The sequence below is a fragment of the Larimichthys crocea genome, chromosome VII, assembly GCF_000972845.2.
Source record: "Larimichthys crocea isolate SSNF chromosome VII, L_crocea_2.0, whole genome shotgun sequence".
Classification (NCBI taxonomy): domain Eukaryota; kingdom Metazoa; phylum Chordata; class Actinopteri; family Sciaenidae; genus Larimichthys; species Larimichthys crocea.
In genome coordinates this window covers 28,137,581-28,151,876 of record NC_040017.1, presented here as the reverse complement: position 1 = coordinate 28,151,876, position 14,296 = coordinate 28,137,581, and the positions used below count along the sequence as shown (strand labels likewise).

General features: G+C 44.1%; 1 protein-coding gene across 1 annotated transcript in view; it reads right to left on the bottom strand.

Annotated features, from left to right (window-relative positions):
• The window catches only part of LOC113746131 (leucine-rich repeat and fibronectin type III domain-containing protein 1-like protein), a 201,293-nt gene that overhangs the window by 126,629 nt on the left and 60,368 nt on the right, over nucleotides 1-14,296 (bottom strand). Inside the window, 1 exon segment of the mRNA XM_074527724.1 lies at nucleotides 8,248-8,365. The gene's annotated coding sequence lies outside the window, so the exon portion shown is untranslated.

Genomic DNA, 14,296 nt, shown 5'->3' with positions numbered 1-14,296 from the left:
TTCTGAACGACCTCCTGCTTCAAACACAGTGCATCATTATATCTCCTCTGTGAGAGACCGGTGTTCACATGTGATGCAGATATAAACCTTCTGCGGATCAGGAGGAGCTGCAGATGATTCTCTCAGAGCTGCAGCATCACTTTGAGTCGGCCATGTGACTTAGAGGGATTGCCGAGCTGGCACCAGCGGTGTGGTGGCGTTCCCCTGAGAGTCCGTCAGCTCTGCATAATTTACATCCTGAGATACAGCGAGGATGAAACCCAGCTGAGGAGAATATTTATTCACCTCTGAATCACGAGGCCGGCTCGAAATGAGAACTGCACCTCTGCAAAGTCTGCATGAATATCTGCTGCAGATGTCTGAGCATCACACGAAGTAACAATAACTCAGGAATCATATGTTCGTACGAGGAGGTGATGGGATCGATCAATCTACACAGAGCAAATCCAGCTGACAGGAAGTCAGACAAGCTGGTCAATTTTCAAAATAAAACATCCTGTGTAAACTATTCATGGTAGAAACACAGAAACCAACAAAAAATGAGCAAATCTGAGCCGGTTAAAGTCTGGAACGCTCCTGCTGGGATCTGAAGTCATGTGGAGAACGGACTAGAACCACAGAGCGTTCAGACATCTCCGGTTTCCACTGCAGTGTGACAACCAGCAATGTTACAGAAGACAATCAAGACCTTCAATTATTCTGCACTCTCTGAATAAAGTCGACTAGAAAATCGAGTCAGGAGAGCGACCGACAGCTCTTTGTGTTTTGATTTATTTCAATAAGTTCAGCTTTAGTGAAGTTTTTTGTTGAAATGCCGCATTAGTCTAAACATCTGGTTTATCCTCAAAACAAAAACAAATATTTCTACTTTGACTCGTATTCTTCTGACGTCTGTCCATGCTGCAGAAAATCAAATAAATCAGGAAACATCAGGATGGAAATCTGAAAACGTCGAGCTCAGAACATGGAAACACACCGCTGAGGTTTCTGAGTGTTTATTCCTGGATCATCCTCGAGCAAGAGGAACACACTGACTCATCACACACACACACACACACACACACAGATTGAAATACATATATATAGAGATGAAAGCAGAACATGTGTGTGCTGTGTTTCTGGATGTGGTTGATATCTGTCTCTCTCTCTCTGCACGGTCGAGTCTGAACTTCATGTAGATGCTCCTGACGGGTCGGAGGTCAGCGACACTCAGTGATGGTTTTTTGAATTCTCTGATTCTCTGAATCTTTGATGATGTTCTGGATTGCAGACGGTGAAATCCAGAAACTCATTCAGACTGTTGGCGGACCTCGCCTCGTTAATGTGACTGGAGTGATACTGAAGCCTGAATGAGTTTCTTGGCTTTCCCTGACTTGGACTTGAATCAGTCGTAAATCAGATGATAGATTTTAAAAAGAGTACGTTCGTGATATGTATTTCTATGTGTCATGTACGATAACTCTCTGGACTCTTGGATGTTGCTCACATTTTTTAGACTATCTGAAAAACAGAACGAAGTTAACAATCAGGAGGTGATTTCATAACAAAAACACAACGTCCTCTTTAATTTGACACCAGGTTTGTGACATTTGTAGCTTTTTAAACTGAGTTTCAACACATCCAACACGTGAAATTGTCCAATTTATATCAGCACAGACGAGTACTGCTGTTTATCTGCAGGATAAAATAGAAAGAAGAAACCAACATTGTCCTAACAAACTGCAGTAATGTGGTATATTATGAATATTTCTGGTTCTGGTTATTGACGACAACTTAAACTAAACTTAAACTAAATCTACAACACGAAGATCAGGACTCAGACCTCAGAGCACTGCGGGGTGGAGAGGGTTAACGGGTTTATGTCAGCACTGAAAAGTGTGTGTGTGTGTGTGTGTGTGTGTGTGTGTGTGTGTCTGTGTGTGTGTGTGTGTACACAGCTCTCCTATCTCTCCAAGCAGTAATTGTCTCATAATTATTATTCATCATAGACTCTTTGATCGTGGAACTCTCCACTGGTATTAATAATATCAGCTACTGGAGGGAGAGAGACGAGGAAGAAAGAGGACGCAAATCAAACAATAAGTTGAAAGACAGAAGCTCGCAGAAAGTTTTCAAAAGAGACGAAGAGAGGCGAGACGACAGTGAAACGACAGCACCGTGCATCATGGGAAAGGTAGTACAAACGAGACCTGAGCAGGTGAGTCTGAGCTGTGCTAATTTTAGGAGAGCTAAATATAGCCGCCATTATTTGGCATTTAAATGTTTCTTTATTGATTTTCTCCAGAAGACACAGAGTGTACCGACATTCAGGCGAGTGTTAATTTAACTGTGTTCATTCAGTCCAATAAAAACCTCCCAGAGAGCAGCGGCAGACGGCGCAGGATGCAAAGCTGCAGAGCTAAAGGTCAAAGACAAAGAAACAGAGCCGGAGATTCAGATACGGGAGGAAGTCGAAGGTCGGCTGTTTCTTCTTCTATTAGAACACACTGCAGATAAAGAAAGTCCATCGTCCACATGATAAATGACCACAATCGCACGCTGATGCACGCATCTGAATCACAGTAAAGAGACAGTTTTCTGCTCTGTGATTTGCTCCTCGGAGAGCGAACGCAACCCTGAGGAATAAACCGCCACGTCTCCTGGTGCTGGGATGATTCATCAGCCGTGCAGCCATTCGCAGCTCCACAATCGGAGCTTCAATTATCAATTCAGATGTTCAACCCGAGGACAGAGACGACGTCGGACCGTTTCGAAACGCAGCGTGTTCTCCAGAGACGCTGTGATAAGAGCCCGGAGGACACCGCTGCTTTACAGCTCCATCGTCCTGTTTGGAAATCAGAAGATTTAAACTTTTTCTCCTGGGACGGAGCTGCCGGAAAAAATGAAACTGTTTCTGTACGAGCTCCAAAAATTTCATCTACAGGGAACCAGAGAGAAAGTTAAAGTGTCCATGAAGTCAAACCTCATGATGTCTCCATCACAGATGTCACAGATACTATTCTTCATGGTATTTTAGAGACTTTCTCTGTTGCCTTTAACATCACGTGGCCTGATTTCAGCTAATTCAAGTCCAGGTGGACGTGGTCTGCAACAATGCTTCAGTGTTTCAAAGTAACATCCAGGTTACATCAACCAAAGCATCACACTGCCTCACCAGCTCATCTTCTTCCCATAATGCATCCTAGTGCCATGTGTTCCCCAGATAAGCGATGCAAGAAAACCTGATTCATCAAGACCAGGCCGTCTTCTTCCATCGCTTCGTGGTCCAGTTCTAATGCTACGTAGCCTCATACGCAACAGACCTTTTAATCAGAACCAGCATGAACTTCTTCAGCTGTTTGACAGTAGCTCATCCATTGGGTCGGACCACACAGGACAGCCTTGGACCCCTTTTGAGCAGTACTGACCACTGCAGACCCGAAACACCCAACAACAGCTGCATTTCTGGAGATGTTCTGACTCAGCCGTCACAGTTTGGTTCTTGTCAAAGTCCAAAATCCTGACGCTCGTCCATTTTCCTGCTTCTAACGTGTCAACTTTGAGGACGAGATGTTCACCTGCTGCCAGAAATAAAAAGTACTCAACGTATCAAACATTAAAGTCTGAATTATCTATGAAGCTGTCAGAGAGTTCTGTCATTGTAGCTGATATTCAATTAACGAGGGGTGTTTCAAACTGTTTGGGTCGTTTTATCTGTAACAAGTTGAAGCGTTTTCTTCAGCTGACTGAACCCCAATAAACATTAAGTTGAACGTAAACACTCGAGCACCAGCTTCCATCCAGTTCGTATTAAAACCAACAAGTGTTTTTGTAAAGTGTGTGGCATCAGCGGAGCTTCACTGCCAGCGAAGGTCGGCGTGCAGCGAGCACCGCCGATAGATGGACGAACCAAACGATGGAGAAAATTGAAAAGGATCTGAAGTATCCAATGACTGATTCTCTGGGAGGACGCTATCACGTTTCTTCACACACACTTCACACACTCAGGCTGTGATTGGCTGAGAGCGGACCTCCTTCATCTTCCTTGTTCTGCGCTAATCAGATGGAGATTAAACGCACACACACACACACACACACACACACACTGGTCTATTCTCAGCAGATATAACACACAGGAGATTTTCAGGCTGTTTGCAGAGGCTGAAAAAGACAAAGACGGAGACAGAGTCGAGATGCGACAATCAGGATCACACCTTCATGAGGTTAGAAGCAAGCACCAACCTCCATGGACGGGAAGTGAAGCCAGAAGCTGCAGTATAGACCTGTGGGTGACGGAGACTACGTCCAGGTTCTTCTCAAGACTAAAATGATGCATCCTACACTTCCCACAGTGCATCTTGATAGCCTGTGACTCTGTACCGAACGTTCTAACAGCTCCTCCAGATCCACATGTGTGAAATCGGAGGTGTTTCCCTTCACTCTGTTTTCTTTTTAATGATTCCTGATATTGAAAATAACAGGCACAAGTTGAGCTTTGCTTTAAGCCTGACAGGATGAAAGATTGGGAAGACCAACAGAGCTACGGCAGCTTCACTTCTTGTGTCCTGGATCTTGGCAAAGAAGAAAAGTCCATGCACAGACTCGAACGAACAGACAGACATGAACCGTGAATGTAGATGAGGTGATGGATGATGATAAATCAGGGCTGAAATTTTGGAATTTTTAAACCTCGTTAGAACTTAAAAGCTGAAATTCATCTCAGTGTCATTACCAAAGTTAAACAAATCTTTGAACCAGCTGCTGAAAACATCTGGTCCATCTACGTTTGCTGGTTTTTCACTAATGTTCTGTTACCAAATGTCTTTTTTTTCCCGCATTGCAGTAGCTGTTTATTCTTAATATGAAGATATGACGTCCAAGATTTCACCTTTAAATATTTAAAACCACTCATAAGGTCTGGTTGATCCTTGAAGTCTTCTAGTTTCATCTGAATGCAGGTTTGGATGTTGGTGTGTGTGTGTGTGTGTGTGTGTGTGTGTGTGTGTGTGTGTGTGTGTGTGTGTGTGTGTGTGTCCTTTTCAGTCTCGTTCTTATCGGCTGGAGTTAAAAAAAATAAAGTTGAATAACTCAGAAAAGTGAGGAGCAGTAACCTTGAAACAATAATGTAACAAAAACTTTGACAGGATTATTTTTCTTGGCTAAGAAAAAATATTTAATCATCCAGAAATAAAAATGCGATCCATGTGTGAGAGTTTTAGCACCTGAGCCACATTCAGATGGGCCTGACTCTCATCTCTCAGCTCTCATTTCATGCCCCGCCACGCTTTTTCTTATTGACACAGGAATATTTCTTTCCATCTTTTGTCCGTGCACTGCAGCTCTGACCTTTGCAATCCTCTTACAGCTCCTCTTCGTGGACACTTGTACTGCGGGGTGATGCAGGAATCGCGGCTTATTGGAGCTTATACCGGTTCAGCCTTTGTGAGTCACTCTGGATAAGTTAGCTCAAAAGACTCAACAGAGGAAGGTTTACCAGGACATTTTGGTTTGTGAAATGGCTGCAGAGAGGATGAATCCAGACTGTGAGGGCTGATACAGTCATCTGTGACCCGGCCTCACTGTACAGAAGCAACTTTAGAACTTTATTCAAACTGGATCAGATTTTATTCACAATATATCTGCTGCTTTTCCCTCTGATGTCCTCTGACTGCTCAGATTCTGTGATTTACAGAGTTTATGACGGACAGATGCTGTTGCTGTGTTCACTGTTAGACTGGACACTGCCGGTTCAGAGGTTCTGTTGCTGTGTTCACTGTTAGACTGGACACTGCCGGTTCAGAGGTTCTGTCGCTGTGTTCACTGTTAGACTGGACACTGCCGGTTCAGAGGTTCTGTTGCTGTGTTCACTGTTAGTCTGGACACTACTTGGCTGGACATTGTGTTCGGTCCGGCCGTGTTCACAGGGAGGTAGAATCCCTCAACCCCTGCAGTCCAACACACACTGTTGGCTAATGTAAACACCAATCTACCCGTTCTGTTTTCATAGGTAACACGTAAAGATGAGGAAGTAAACAGACTCTGCTTCCTGTTTCACTGGGACTGAGAGCAGCACCTGTCTTCACAGTGTGGTTGTGAAATCTTACAGCTACTAATGTGACTGTTGGGTTGAGTTCAGAGGCTTAAACTCTGCGATAACACACACACACACACACACACACACACACACACACACACACACACACACACACACACACACACACACACACAGCAGGAATAAAGCCCACTGCCATCAGCTGTGCATGAGTCAGCAGAAGGTCTGTCCCGTCCTTTACATCTATTCAGAAAACACACACACTGTTACTGCCTGTGTGTGTGTGTGTGTGTGTGTGTGTGTGGGTACGATGGCTTTGCTTCAAAGAAACTTCAAACTGTGCTGACTCACGCTGACACACACCACAACACATGGAAAGAAAAACACCCACAGAGAAACACACATACAGGTATAGACACAGGAAATCACGGCTGAAGAGGGCGGTGCAAGCGGCGGGTCAAAGGTCAACCAAAGGAGTGCAAACTCCTGATGTTCACATGAAGTCCAAATTGATGTTTAAGAGTTTTTTTCACCTATACTGCAGTACCTGCACCAACACAAGTCATTTTTAGGTATTTTGGTGATATCTATCATCCGGCGCTCTGGGTCGTGTACTCACTTTGCATCCAGTGAAACACGTCGCTGGAGCCAAGGAATACTTCATACTTAATTTACTGATTCTGGTGAAACTGGATCTTATTTCATGGAGGAAATGTTTTCTGGTTTTCTCTCTGTGAGTCTCTTGGAGGACAGAGTTGCCAATGCTATCTGCTATTAGCAGGTAAGGCAAGAGGAACCGGGCTCAGCGACCTCCCGGTGAACTCAGCCGGACAGACACGGGCAGGGAATTCGGTCCAGAGTTTCCTGATGGAGTTTATCTGGCAGGACGAGCACCTCGTGGTGCCCACGCCGTTAGCTCGGCTAGCTGTGCAGCAAGGTTAAGCTAGCTGACTCAGCTGCAGGATTGCCAGGAGCCAAACCTGGCAAGAAAACCACCTCTGTATTCATACTGGGCTCCATTAGTCCTGGAGCCATAAAAATGTATTATAGAGACAATAAAGTGAGAGCTGCTCCAGCCTCAATAGCACAGCACTCACAGCAAAACACACTTCTAAAACAAGAAGTATGAACAGTAAAACATAATGTGGAGGCATAACTCTGTTTTCTTTTATCCACAAATGTAACATTCCTCAGTATCAACATGATCTCATCATATCAAACTAATCACAAGAGACTACGATGCCACAGGACAAGTGGACTGAACACCAACTCATGAAATATGGCAGCTTCAAACTCTGACGCTCTTTGTGCTCCCTGTAGCGTCATTTATAGACGTGCCTTGTCTTGTATGATGTTTTGATGCAACGTTGAAGTCGGCGTGTGGAGGAGGTTTGGGTGGATGGACATTCGTCCTTTGTGTCAATCCAAAAGTCAACACTGACGTCTTTTTTGATTACAGTTGGTTTGCTGGTTCGTGTTTGTGTTTGTGTTCCTAAATTGAACAGAATTCAAGTCAAAGTCTAAACACATCATGCAGGTTTATTATCGCTAACTTCCATCAGACGTTGCATATGAATTGTTGCTAATTTGACTTGCCAAACTGATGCTGAGGTTTACCTACAGCGTCTGTTTTGATTGGGGCGGCTGTGGCTCAGAAGGTAGAGTAGATCGTCCACTAATCAGAAGATCGGCCAGTTCAATCCCCGGCTCCTCCAGTCTCCACGTCAAAGTGTCCTTGAGCAAGATACTGAACCCAAATTGGTCTTGAAAGCAGGGTGTGAATGCATAACTGCATATGAATAGCTCCTAAAAACCGATGAGTAGTTGGCACCTTGCATGGCAACCAATGAATGTATGTGATTTGGGTGAATGAGATGTGTAGCGTAAAAAAGCGCTTTGAGTTGTCAGAAGACTAGAAAGGAGATATAAGTACAGACCGTTTACCATGTTCCCCAAATTATCCAAACATCCACTGCTCATGACATTTCTGCCCTTTACACCAAAGAATATGAACCACTGATTACTTTACGTGTCCTTTATTACCCGCCATCATTCAACGTTCAGCTTAAGTATTTTACATTAGCTGACAGGTCTCCAAACATTAAACGTTTAACACTCGTCAGCTTGTTTCCCGCTCTGCTGGTCACCATTTGTAACGACACAATCAGACCACATCGAGGATTAACACATTCAGAATTTCACTACAGACGACATACCTGAGTTTCTTGGGGAGTCCTCAGGTAAAAAGTCCTTTTGTAGTGAATTGGTATTCGAGTCACATCACTGGCCTCGGGGTTACAACAGGATGACAAGCTAACAAGGGCACCCTCCTACCTGCAGAAAAAAGGGGGATGGAGGTAGGAAGGAAGGGAGAAAGAAAGAAATGTCAACATGTTGCATCATTAATTCATTAGTATTCTTACAGCTTCTTTCCGTCATCTGTCCCTCCTGTCACTTCCTTCCCTCCCTCTCTCCTTTGCCCTCTGTTCTGTTCGAGGCTGCTCTGCCTCTCGTCCTTTGTTCAAACTTCCTCAACATATCCAGAAAGTGTGCAGCCAGCGCTAGTTTTTATGGAGACGCTAATGTTGGCAGTAACAATGCTGAAGCAGGCTTTTACACTGCAGACAACTGAGAATTAATCCAAATTTCAACGTCAAACATTGTCGAGACTCCTCAGTTAAAAAGTTACATAATCATCGGTTCAAAAGGATTCCAGGTGCTAAATTACACTTCACTGATGTCAGAGAGTCCACAGAGGAACTTTATAATTTCCTTCACAGCACTTAAAGTGTGAGCTGATCTGACCTCAGCGAAAATCCATTCAAACTCTCCAAAACTGGTCTAAGTGAGACACATTACATGTTTAGGATGGGTTTATTTCCAACACTTGAAAGTGGACACGCAGTCCCGGGGGAATCGTGGCAATTTGAAGTAAGACACTCCGGTCCATTGAGCTGAAGTGGACAGTTTGATTTCACTCACCTCGCCTCGTTGTTTCAGGAGGTGAAAGAAAAGAGTGAAACCAATTGATTCCCGTCACTGATCAAAACCGTGCACTTCAGGAAACGGGCAGTTTTTGCCACCTGACATTCAAACACAATTTTTAACCTGCTAGTTTCTACGACCTCCGAGCTGACAGTGGGACCTCTGAGGTCCGTCTAGACTTAAAACCAAAGGCGACCCTGCTGGACTTTTATTTCCAGCCTTAGCTTTCTCATGTTTGCATCGTACAGCACCTTGTAACTGGTTTTAAAAGGCGCTTCATGATTTACTTACTAGCAAGGTCAAGAATTTTCAAGGATCCTCCAAATTCATATTTAAGTACCTACACTGATGCCCTGAATACAGATGTTCGGCTGTCAGTCAAAATAAATGAGTTAGAGTTACTCCAACATATATTTATATCAGAGAACGTGAAGTTTTCTGAAGCCTCAACAGATAAACAAGACGTGTTTCTTAAGAAATGCTGACCGTACGCTAGAACACTTTGAAAAGAGTAAAGTGTGACACCCTCTCACATCTAAAGACAGTTTGTCAAAAGTCACAGGGTCACGATTTACAAGACAAATGTGAGGACACGTCAGAGTCCAACAGAACCAAGACATCAGCCAGAGTCTCCTCCATGTTTTCTACTGTCGCCTACTACCTGATGGCGCTCCTATTGGTTGTTGACACTGTTCATGTGACTCAGCGTCACTAGACTAAGAACCGATAAAATATGCTAAAATTCAACATATTAAGACATAAACAGGCTCTGACAGAGTTTTATGACCATCTTACACCAAACGATCGAGACGACGGGAGCACGACGTAACTTAAGCAAAAATTTCAAGATTTTATGCCAAGATTGGAAATTTGTCTGCAAAAGTTAAAAAGTTTGAAAAGCCCCAGCTCTGAAGATTACTACACATGAACATGAGCTGAAGGTCTTTGGACGTCCTGGAGAAGTCGTGATGTTTTACAGCATTGTTCAACGATCATATCAGAGAAGAAGCAGAGCTGCAGCTTCCTGGATGTGCAGCATGACTCCTTCTCGCTTCCTTCCTCAGCTCTTTCTTTCTCATGCACCTCATCACTCCGTCCACCTACATGTTCATGTTCGATATCTCTAAGGCATTCTGGGAGAAATGCAAGAAGTGAAGTTGACGATGAAGGTTGAGGGAAAGCAGGCACGGCGAAATAAATAAATAATGGAGAGCATTTCTTCCTGGAACACAGCGAACATCACAGTCTGATGATATATAACACAGCGCCAACCAAGCGCCTGAAGGTGGAATATTTCTCTAAGTTTGATGTCAGAGTGGTGTGGGTGTAGCGTAGGTGACTGTTCGTCTTTCGGAGGAATAGTTACATCACAGACTATGCTCTGGCAAACATATATAATTTGTGTTTCTCTCAGACATTTGAAAAATCCCATTTTCTAAATTTATTAACCTGAACTGGCTCCAGGCCTGCAGGCGGGTACTACTTCTGTTTACTTTGGTTAATTTAGTTTCGCACCGACATAAAAGATACAAGTATGGTAATTAAACAAGGTGATAAAACGCCGCGACAACAGAAGAACACAGCGGAGAGACAATTTGTGCCGCTGAGATAAATGACAGAAGAAGGCGAGCTGTAATAACTGCGGCTTGAAAAGAAAGAAAAGTGCTGACGATAAGGTGGAACTGAATTAGATAACTAAATCTAAACGGCTTCAGAACACAGCATGACGGACAATGGCAGAACAACAACAGAGTCTGTGAGAAATGAGCAGAATAAGAAAGACGAATACAGGAGGAGGAAAAGTCACCGGGGGAAACTTGAAGACACTAAAACAGGAAGCAAACAAACAGGAAAGAATCGAGATGAGCAAACGTCCAACAGGACAGGACATCATTTAGTTTTTTAAACTCTTGGTATTATTATAAATGTTTCACTTAAACATAAAAGCTAAAGTCCATCTGATTTTAAGTTTAATTAAACTATTCAAACACACCATCGAGCCAACATGTTCCTCTGAATGTGTTTCTTGTTTAAAGTTTCTTGTTTAGTCCCCCCAACAAATTCTCTATTTGGTTCACTAGGCGTTCTCATTGGGCGCAGACCAAAGCGCCTCTGGATGTAATTAGACAGACCATCCAATCATAGCAGAAGGCATCTCGTGATCCATGTAGATTTATCATATTCTTTACCACCATGAGCAAACACTTGGTGACAGTGACAAGCGAAGACTTCCCGGATCATCGTGGACGATGATAACTGCGACTATTATCATAATAAAAATACGACTAACAGTAGGAACGATGATAATAATATCAGTATCATTGCAAAAACGCTTCAATGGCCTTTAAGTTCACGCTCCTCCTGCCACAGATCAGTGGTGAAAGGTGTGAACAGGTGGAAAGGTGACTGACCGCGACTGCCTGAACTTTATTTGATTCGTCTGGTTCCCTGATTAAGGAACCGAGACTGAAGCATGAACCAGAAGAACAATAACATAGCAGCAGCATAAATTCTCTATTTGGTTCACTAGGCGTTCTCATTGGGCGCCTCTGGATGTAATTAGACAGACCATCCAATCATAGCAGAAGGCATCTCATGACACTTTTCCATGTAGATCGTGCTTATCATATTCTTTACCAAACACTTGGTGACAGTGACAGGAATGATGATAGTAGGAACAGTAGGAACGATGATAATAATATCAGTATCATTGCAAAAACGCCTCAATGGCCTTTAAGCTCACGCTCCTCCCGGCACAGATCAGTGGTGACAGGTGTGAACAGATCCAGGACAGGTGGAAAGGTGACTGACCTGCCTGAACTTTATTTGTTCTTCTTTATTTGATTAAAGAACCGAGACTGAAGCATGAACCAGAAGAACAATAACATAGCAGCAGCTGATGAAAACAGTGAAAGAAACATTTCTATCATTTACATGAGCATAAATTCATGATGTCTGTATGAAGACAGACGAGCAGGATGTCGTCTGATAGAAAGTGAGAAACAAACTGTGAGCAGCAGACAGGTGTCTCTCTCTCTCTCTACCCGTCTGTCTGACTGACAGCTGGATTAGCATTAGCACGGCTACACGACGGCGGATTAGAGCTGGTGCTACACAAAGAGGGATTAGCCTTAGCACGGGCTAATGCTGCAGGCTAAGAGATTAGCAGTAGCTGTAGCATGGCTCCGAGCGACATGAGGGAAGATTAGCTGGGACTGAAACACAGACGACCAGGAGTCTGCACAGCAGGGGGCAGGGTCAACGTCAAGTCAGGAGGAAGGTGGAGGAAGGTGGAGGAAGACTTCCTGTCTGAACGCAGACCTCCATGCACAGCAGAAAAACAGATTTCAGTCTATAGTCTACATCTTTAGTTATATCTATGATCTTTTTAAAGGCACCATGTTTACCTCACAGACTCCTCCATCACTTCGTTTTCTGAACGTTTGCTGATGAAGCTCGAGGCAGCAGAGAGAGAGCTTCAGAAAACATACATCTACATTTAGCTGATGCTTGATTCAAAGAGACAGTCGGTGTGACGAGGACATGTTCGGTAATTTTAGCGGTGGATCGATTTCTCAGCTGTTGTAGTGTTGTAGAGGAGGTCCTCTCTGAAGAGCTGGAGGTCTTCAGGAGGTCTGTGAAGGTAGAGAGGGACGCCCCTGATCTGTAGGAACTGGTAGGACGTTCCACCAACGGGGAACAATAGACAGAAAAGTTTGGACTGTCCTGAGCGTACGGGTGGCAGAGCCAGGAGGAGGTAACATCTGTCTGTGTGAGGACGCTCAAGAACCGGAGACTGCTTTGTAGTCAGGGTTAGAGATCTGAACTTAACGTGGCTGCTGCAGGTCGACTGAGGAGCTCCATGATCAGTGAGGTGACATGCAGGCGAGCCGCCACGTTCTGGATCATCTCAAAGGGTTTCACCGTGCAGGCTGGGAGGCCCGTCAGGAGGACGGTACAGATGACCTGGATCAGGAGCTGGGGAGCATGTTGAAGCAGGTAAAGATCCGATTGTTCTGATGTTGTGAAGTGTGAAGCAGCACAACGGTGCATTCGAGGTGATGCGATCGGAGAAGGTTCATCGATCATGACTCTTATATGCCTGTAAGAATCAGCTCATGACGGGACTTTGTCACATGACCATCATTTTCATGATGATCGGTTGCAAACATCACAAAGATAACGAACCTGTCAGAGCCCAAGGAGAAAGAAAAACCAATACAAGAAGAGCAGACTGAATCCACACTGACTCATGAAACTCAGATTTAAGCTCCAACCTGAATCTGTTTGATAAAGACAACGAAGTTCACGAGGATGTTTGTCGAACTAAAGTTTTTTATTATGATATATCTGCAGGGAAAGACTGTAAACTTCAGAAAGAAGAATATCTGCCAGCACGACTGTCAGAGCTGCTGCTCTCTTCAGAGTGAGAGATTCAATCTCAGGGGTGAGTTCAGCAGAAATCTTTTCTGACGACGTTACACAAGCAGCTGTCAAGTGTCACTTGTAATTACAGCGGAGCTGACACTCCTGCAATAAACATGGTTTGAGGAATGAGCGGTTACAGTATGTCCTGCTGTGACACCGCCAGCACGGAGGGCTGAGAACAAAGAGATGAAGCCGGTTTGAGCGAGAGCGGCAGAGTTATAATCAGGCTGAGGAAGGTGTGTTATTCTCTGCACAGGCTCAAATTCAAGGAAAATCAAACCCTCTCAAGGCTGCCGAGGCACAAAAGCTGTAGTTTTCTGTTTTTGTGTTTCGTGAAATCGCAGCACGAGCTTTCAGTTTCATGAATGTTCAACCTTAAAAAAGTACAAGGCTACGGAGGAAACACAGCGAGGCGAAGCCAAACATCCACTTCTGCTCTCGAGCATCAAAATGTGTGCGATGAAAACAGACGTCAGCCATGAAACTAAAGCCTTTAACAAAGTGCTGATGCCGAGCGAGCTCCACCTGCTTCACTCCCTTTACGATCCACAGCACGACGCTTAAAATTTTATTAGCGGGGAACCACAAAGCGCTAACGAGACCTTCGAGGTTTGTTGAGATGTCAAAAGAATCGAGGCGATTTAATGAGACCATAAAGTTATTGGACCATCGTAAAAAAAAACGGCTGCAGGTCAAATAATGAAGACAAACGAAGACAACACAAACAGGCTGAAGACGAAGATACGTGAAGATACGTGAAGATACGTGAAGATACGTGAAGATACGTGAAGCTTGATCTGCTGCTGATGTGGCTTAATGAAGAGCTACACGAAGTTTTACGACATTAGATCA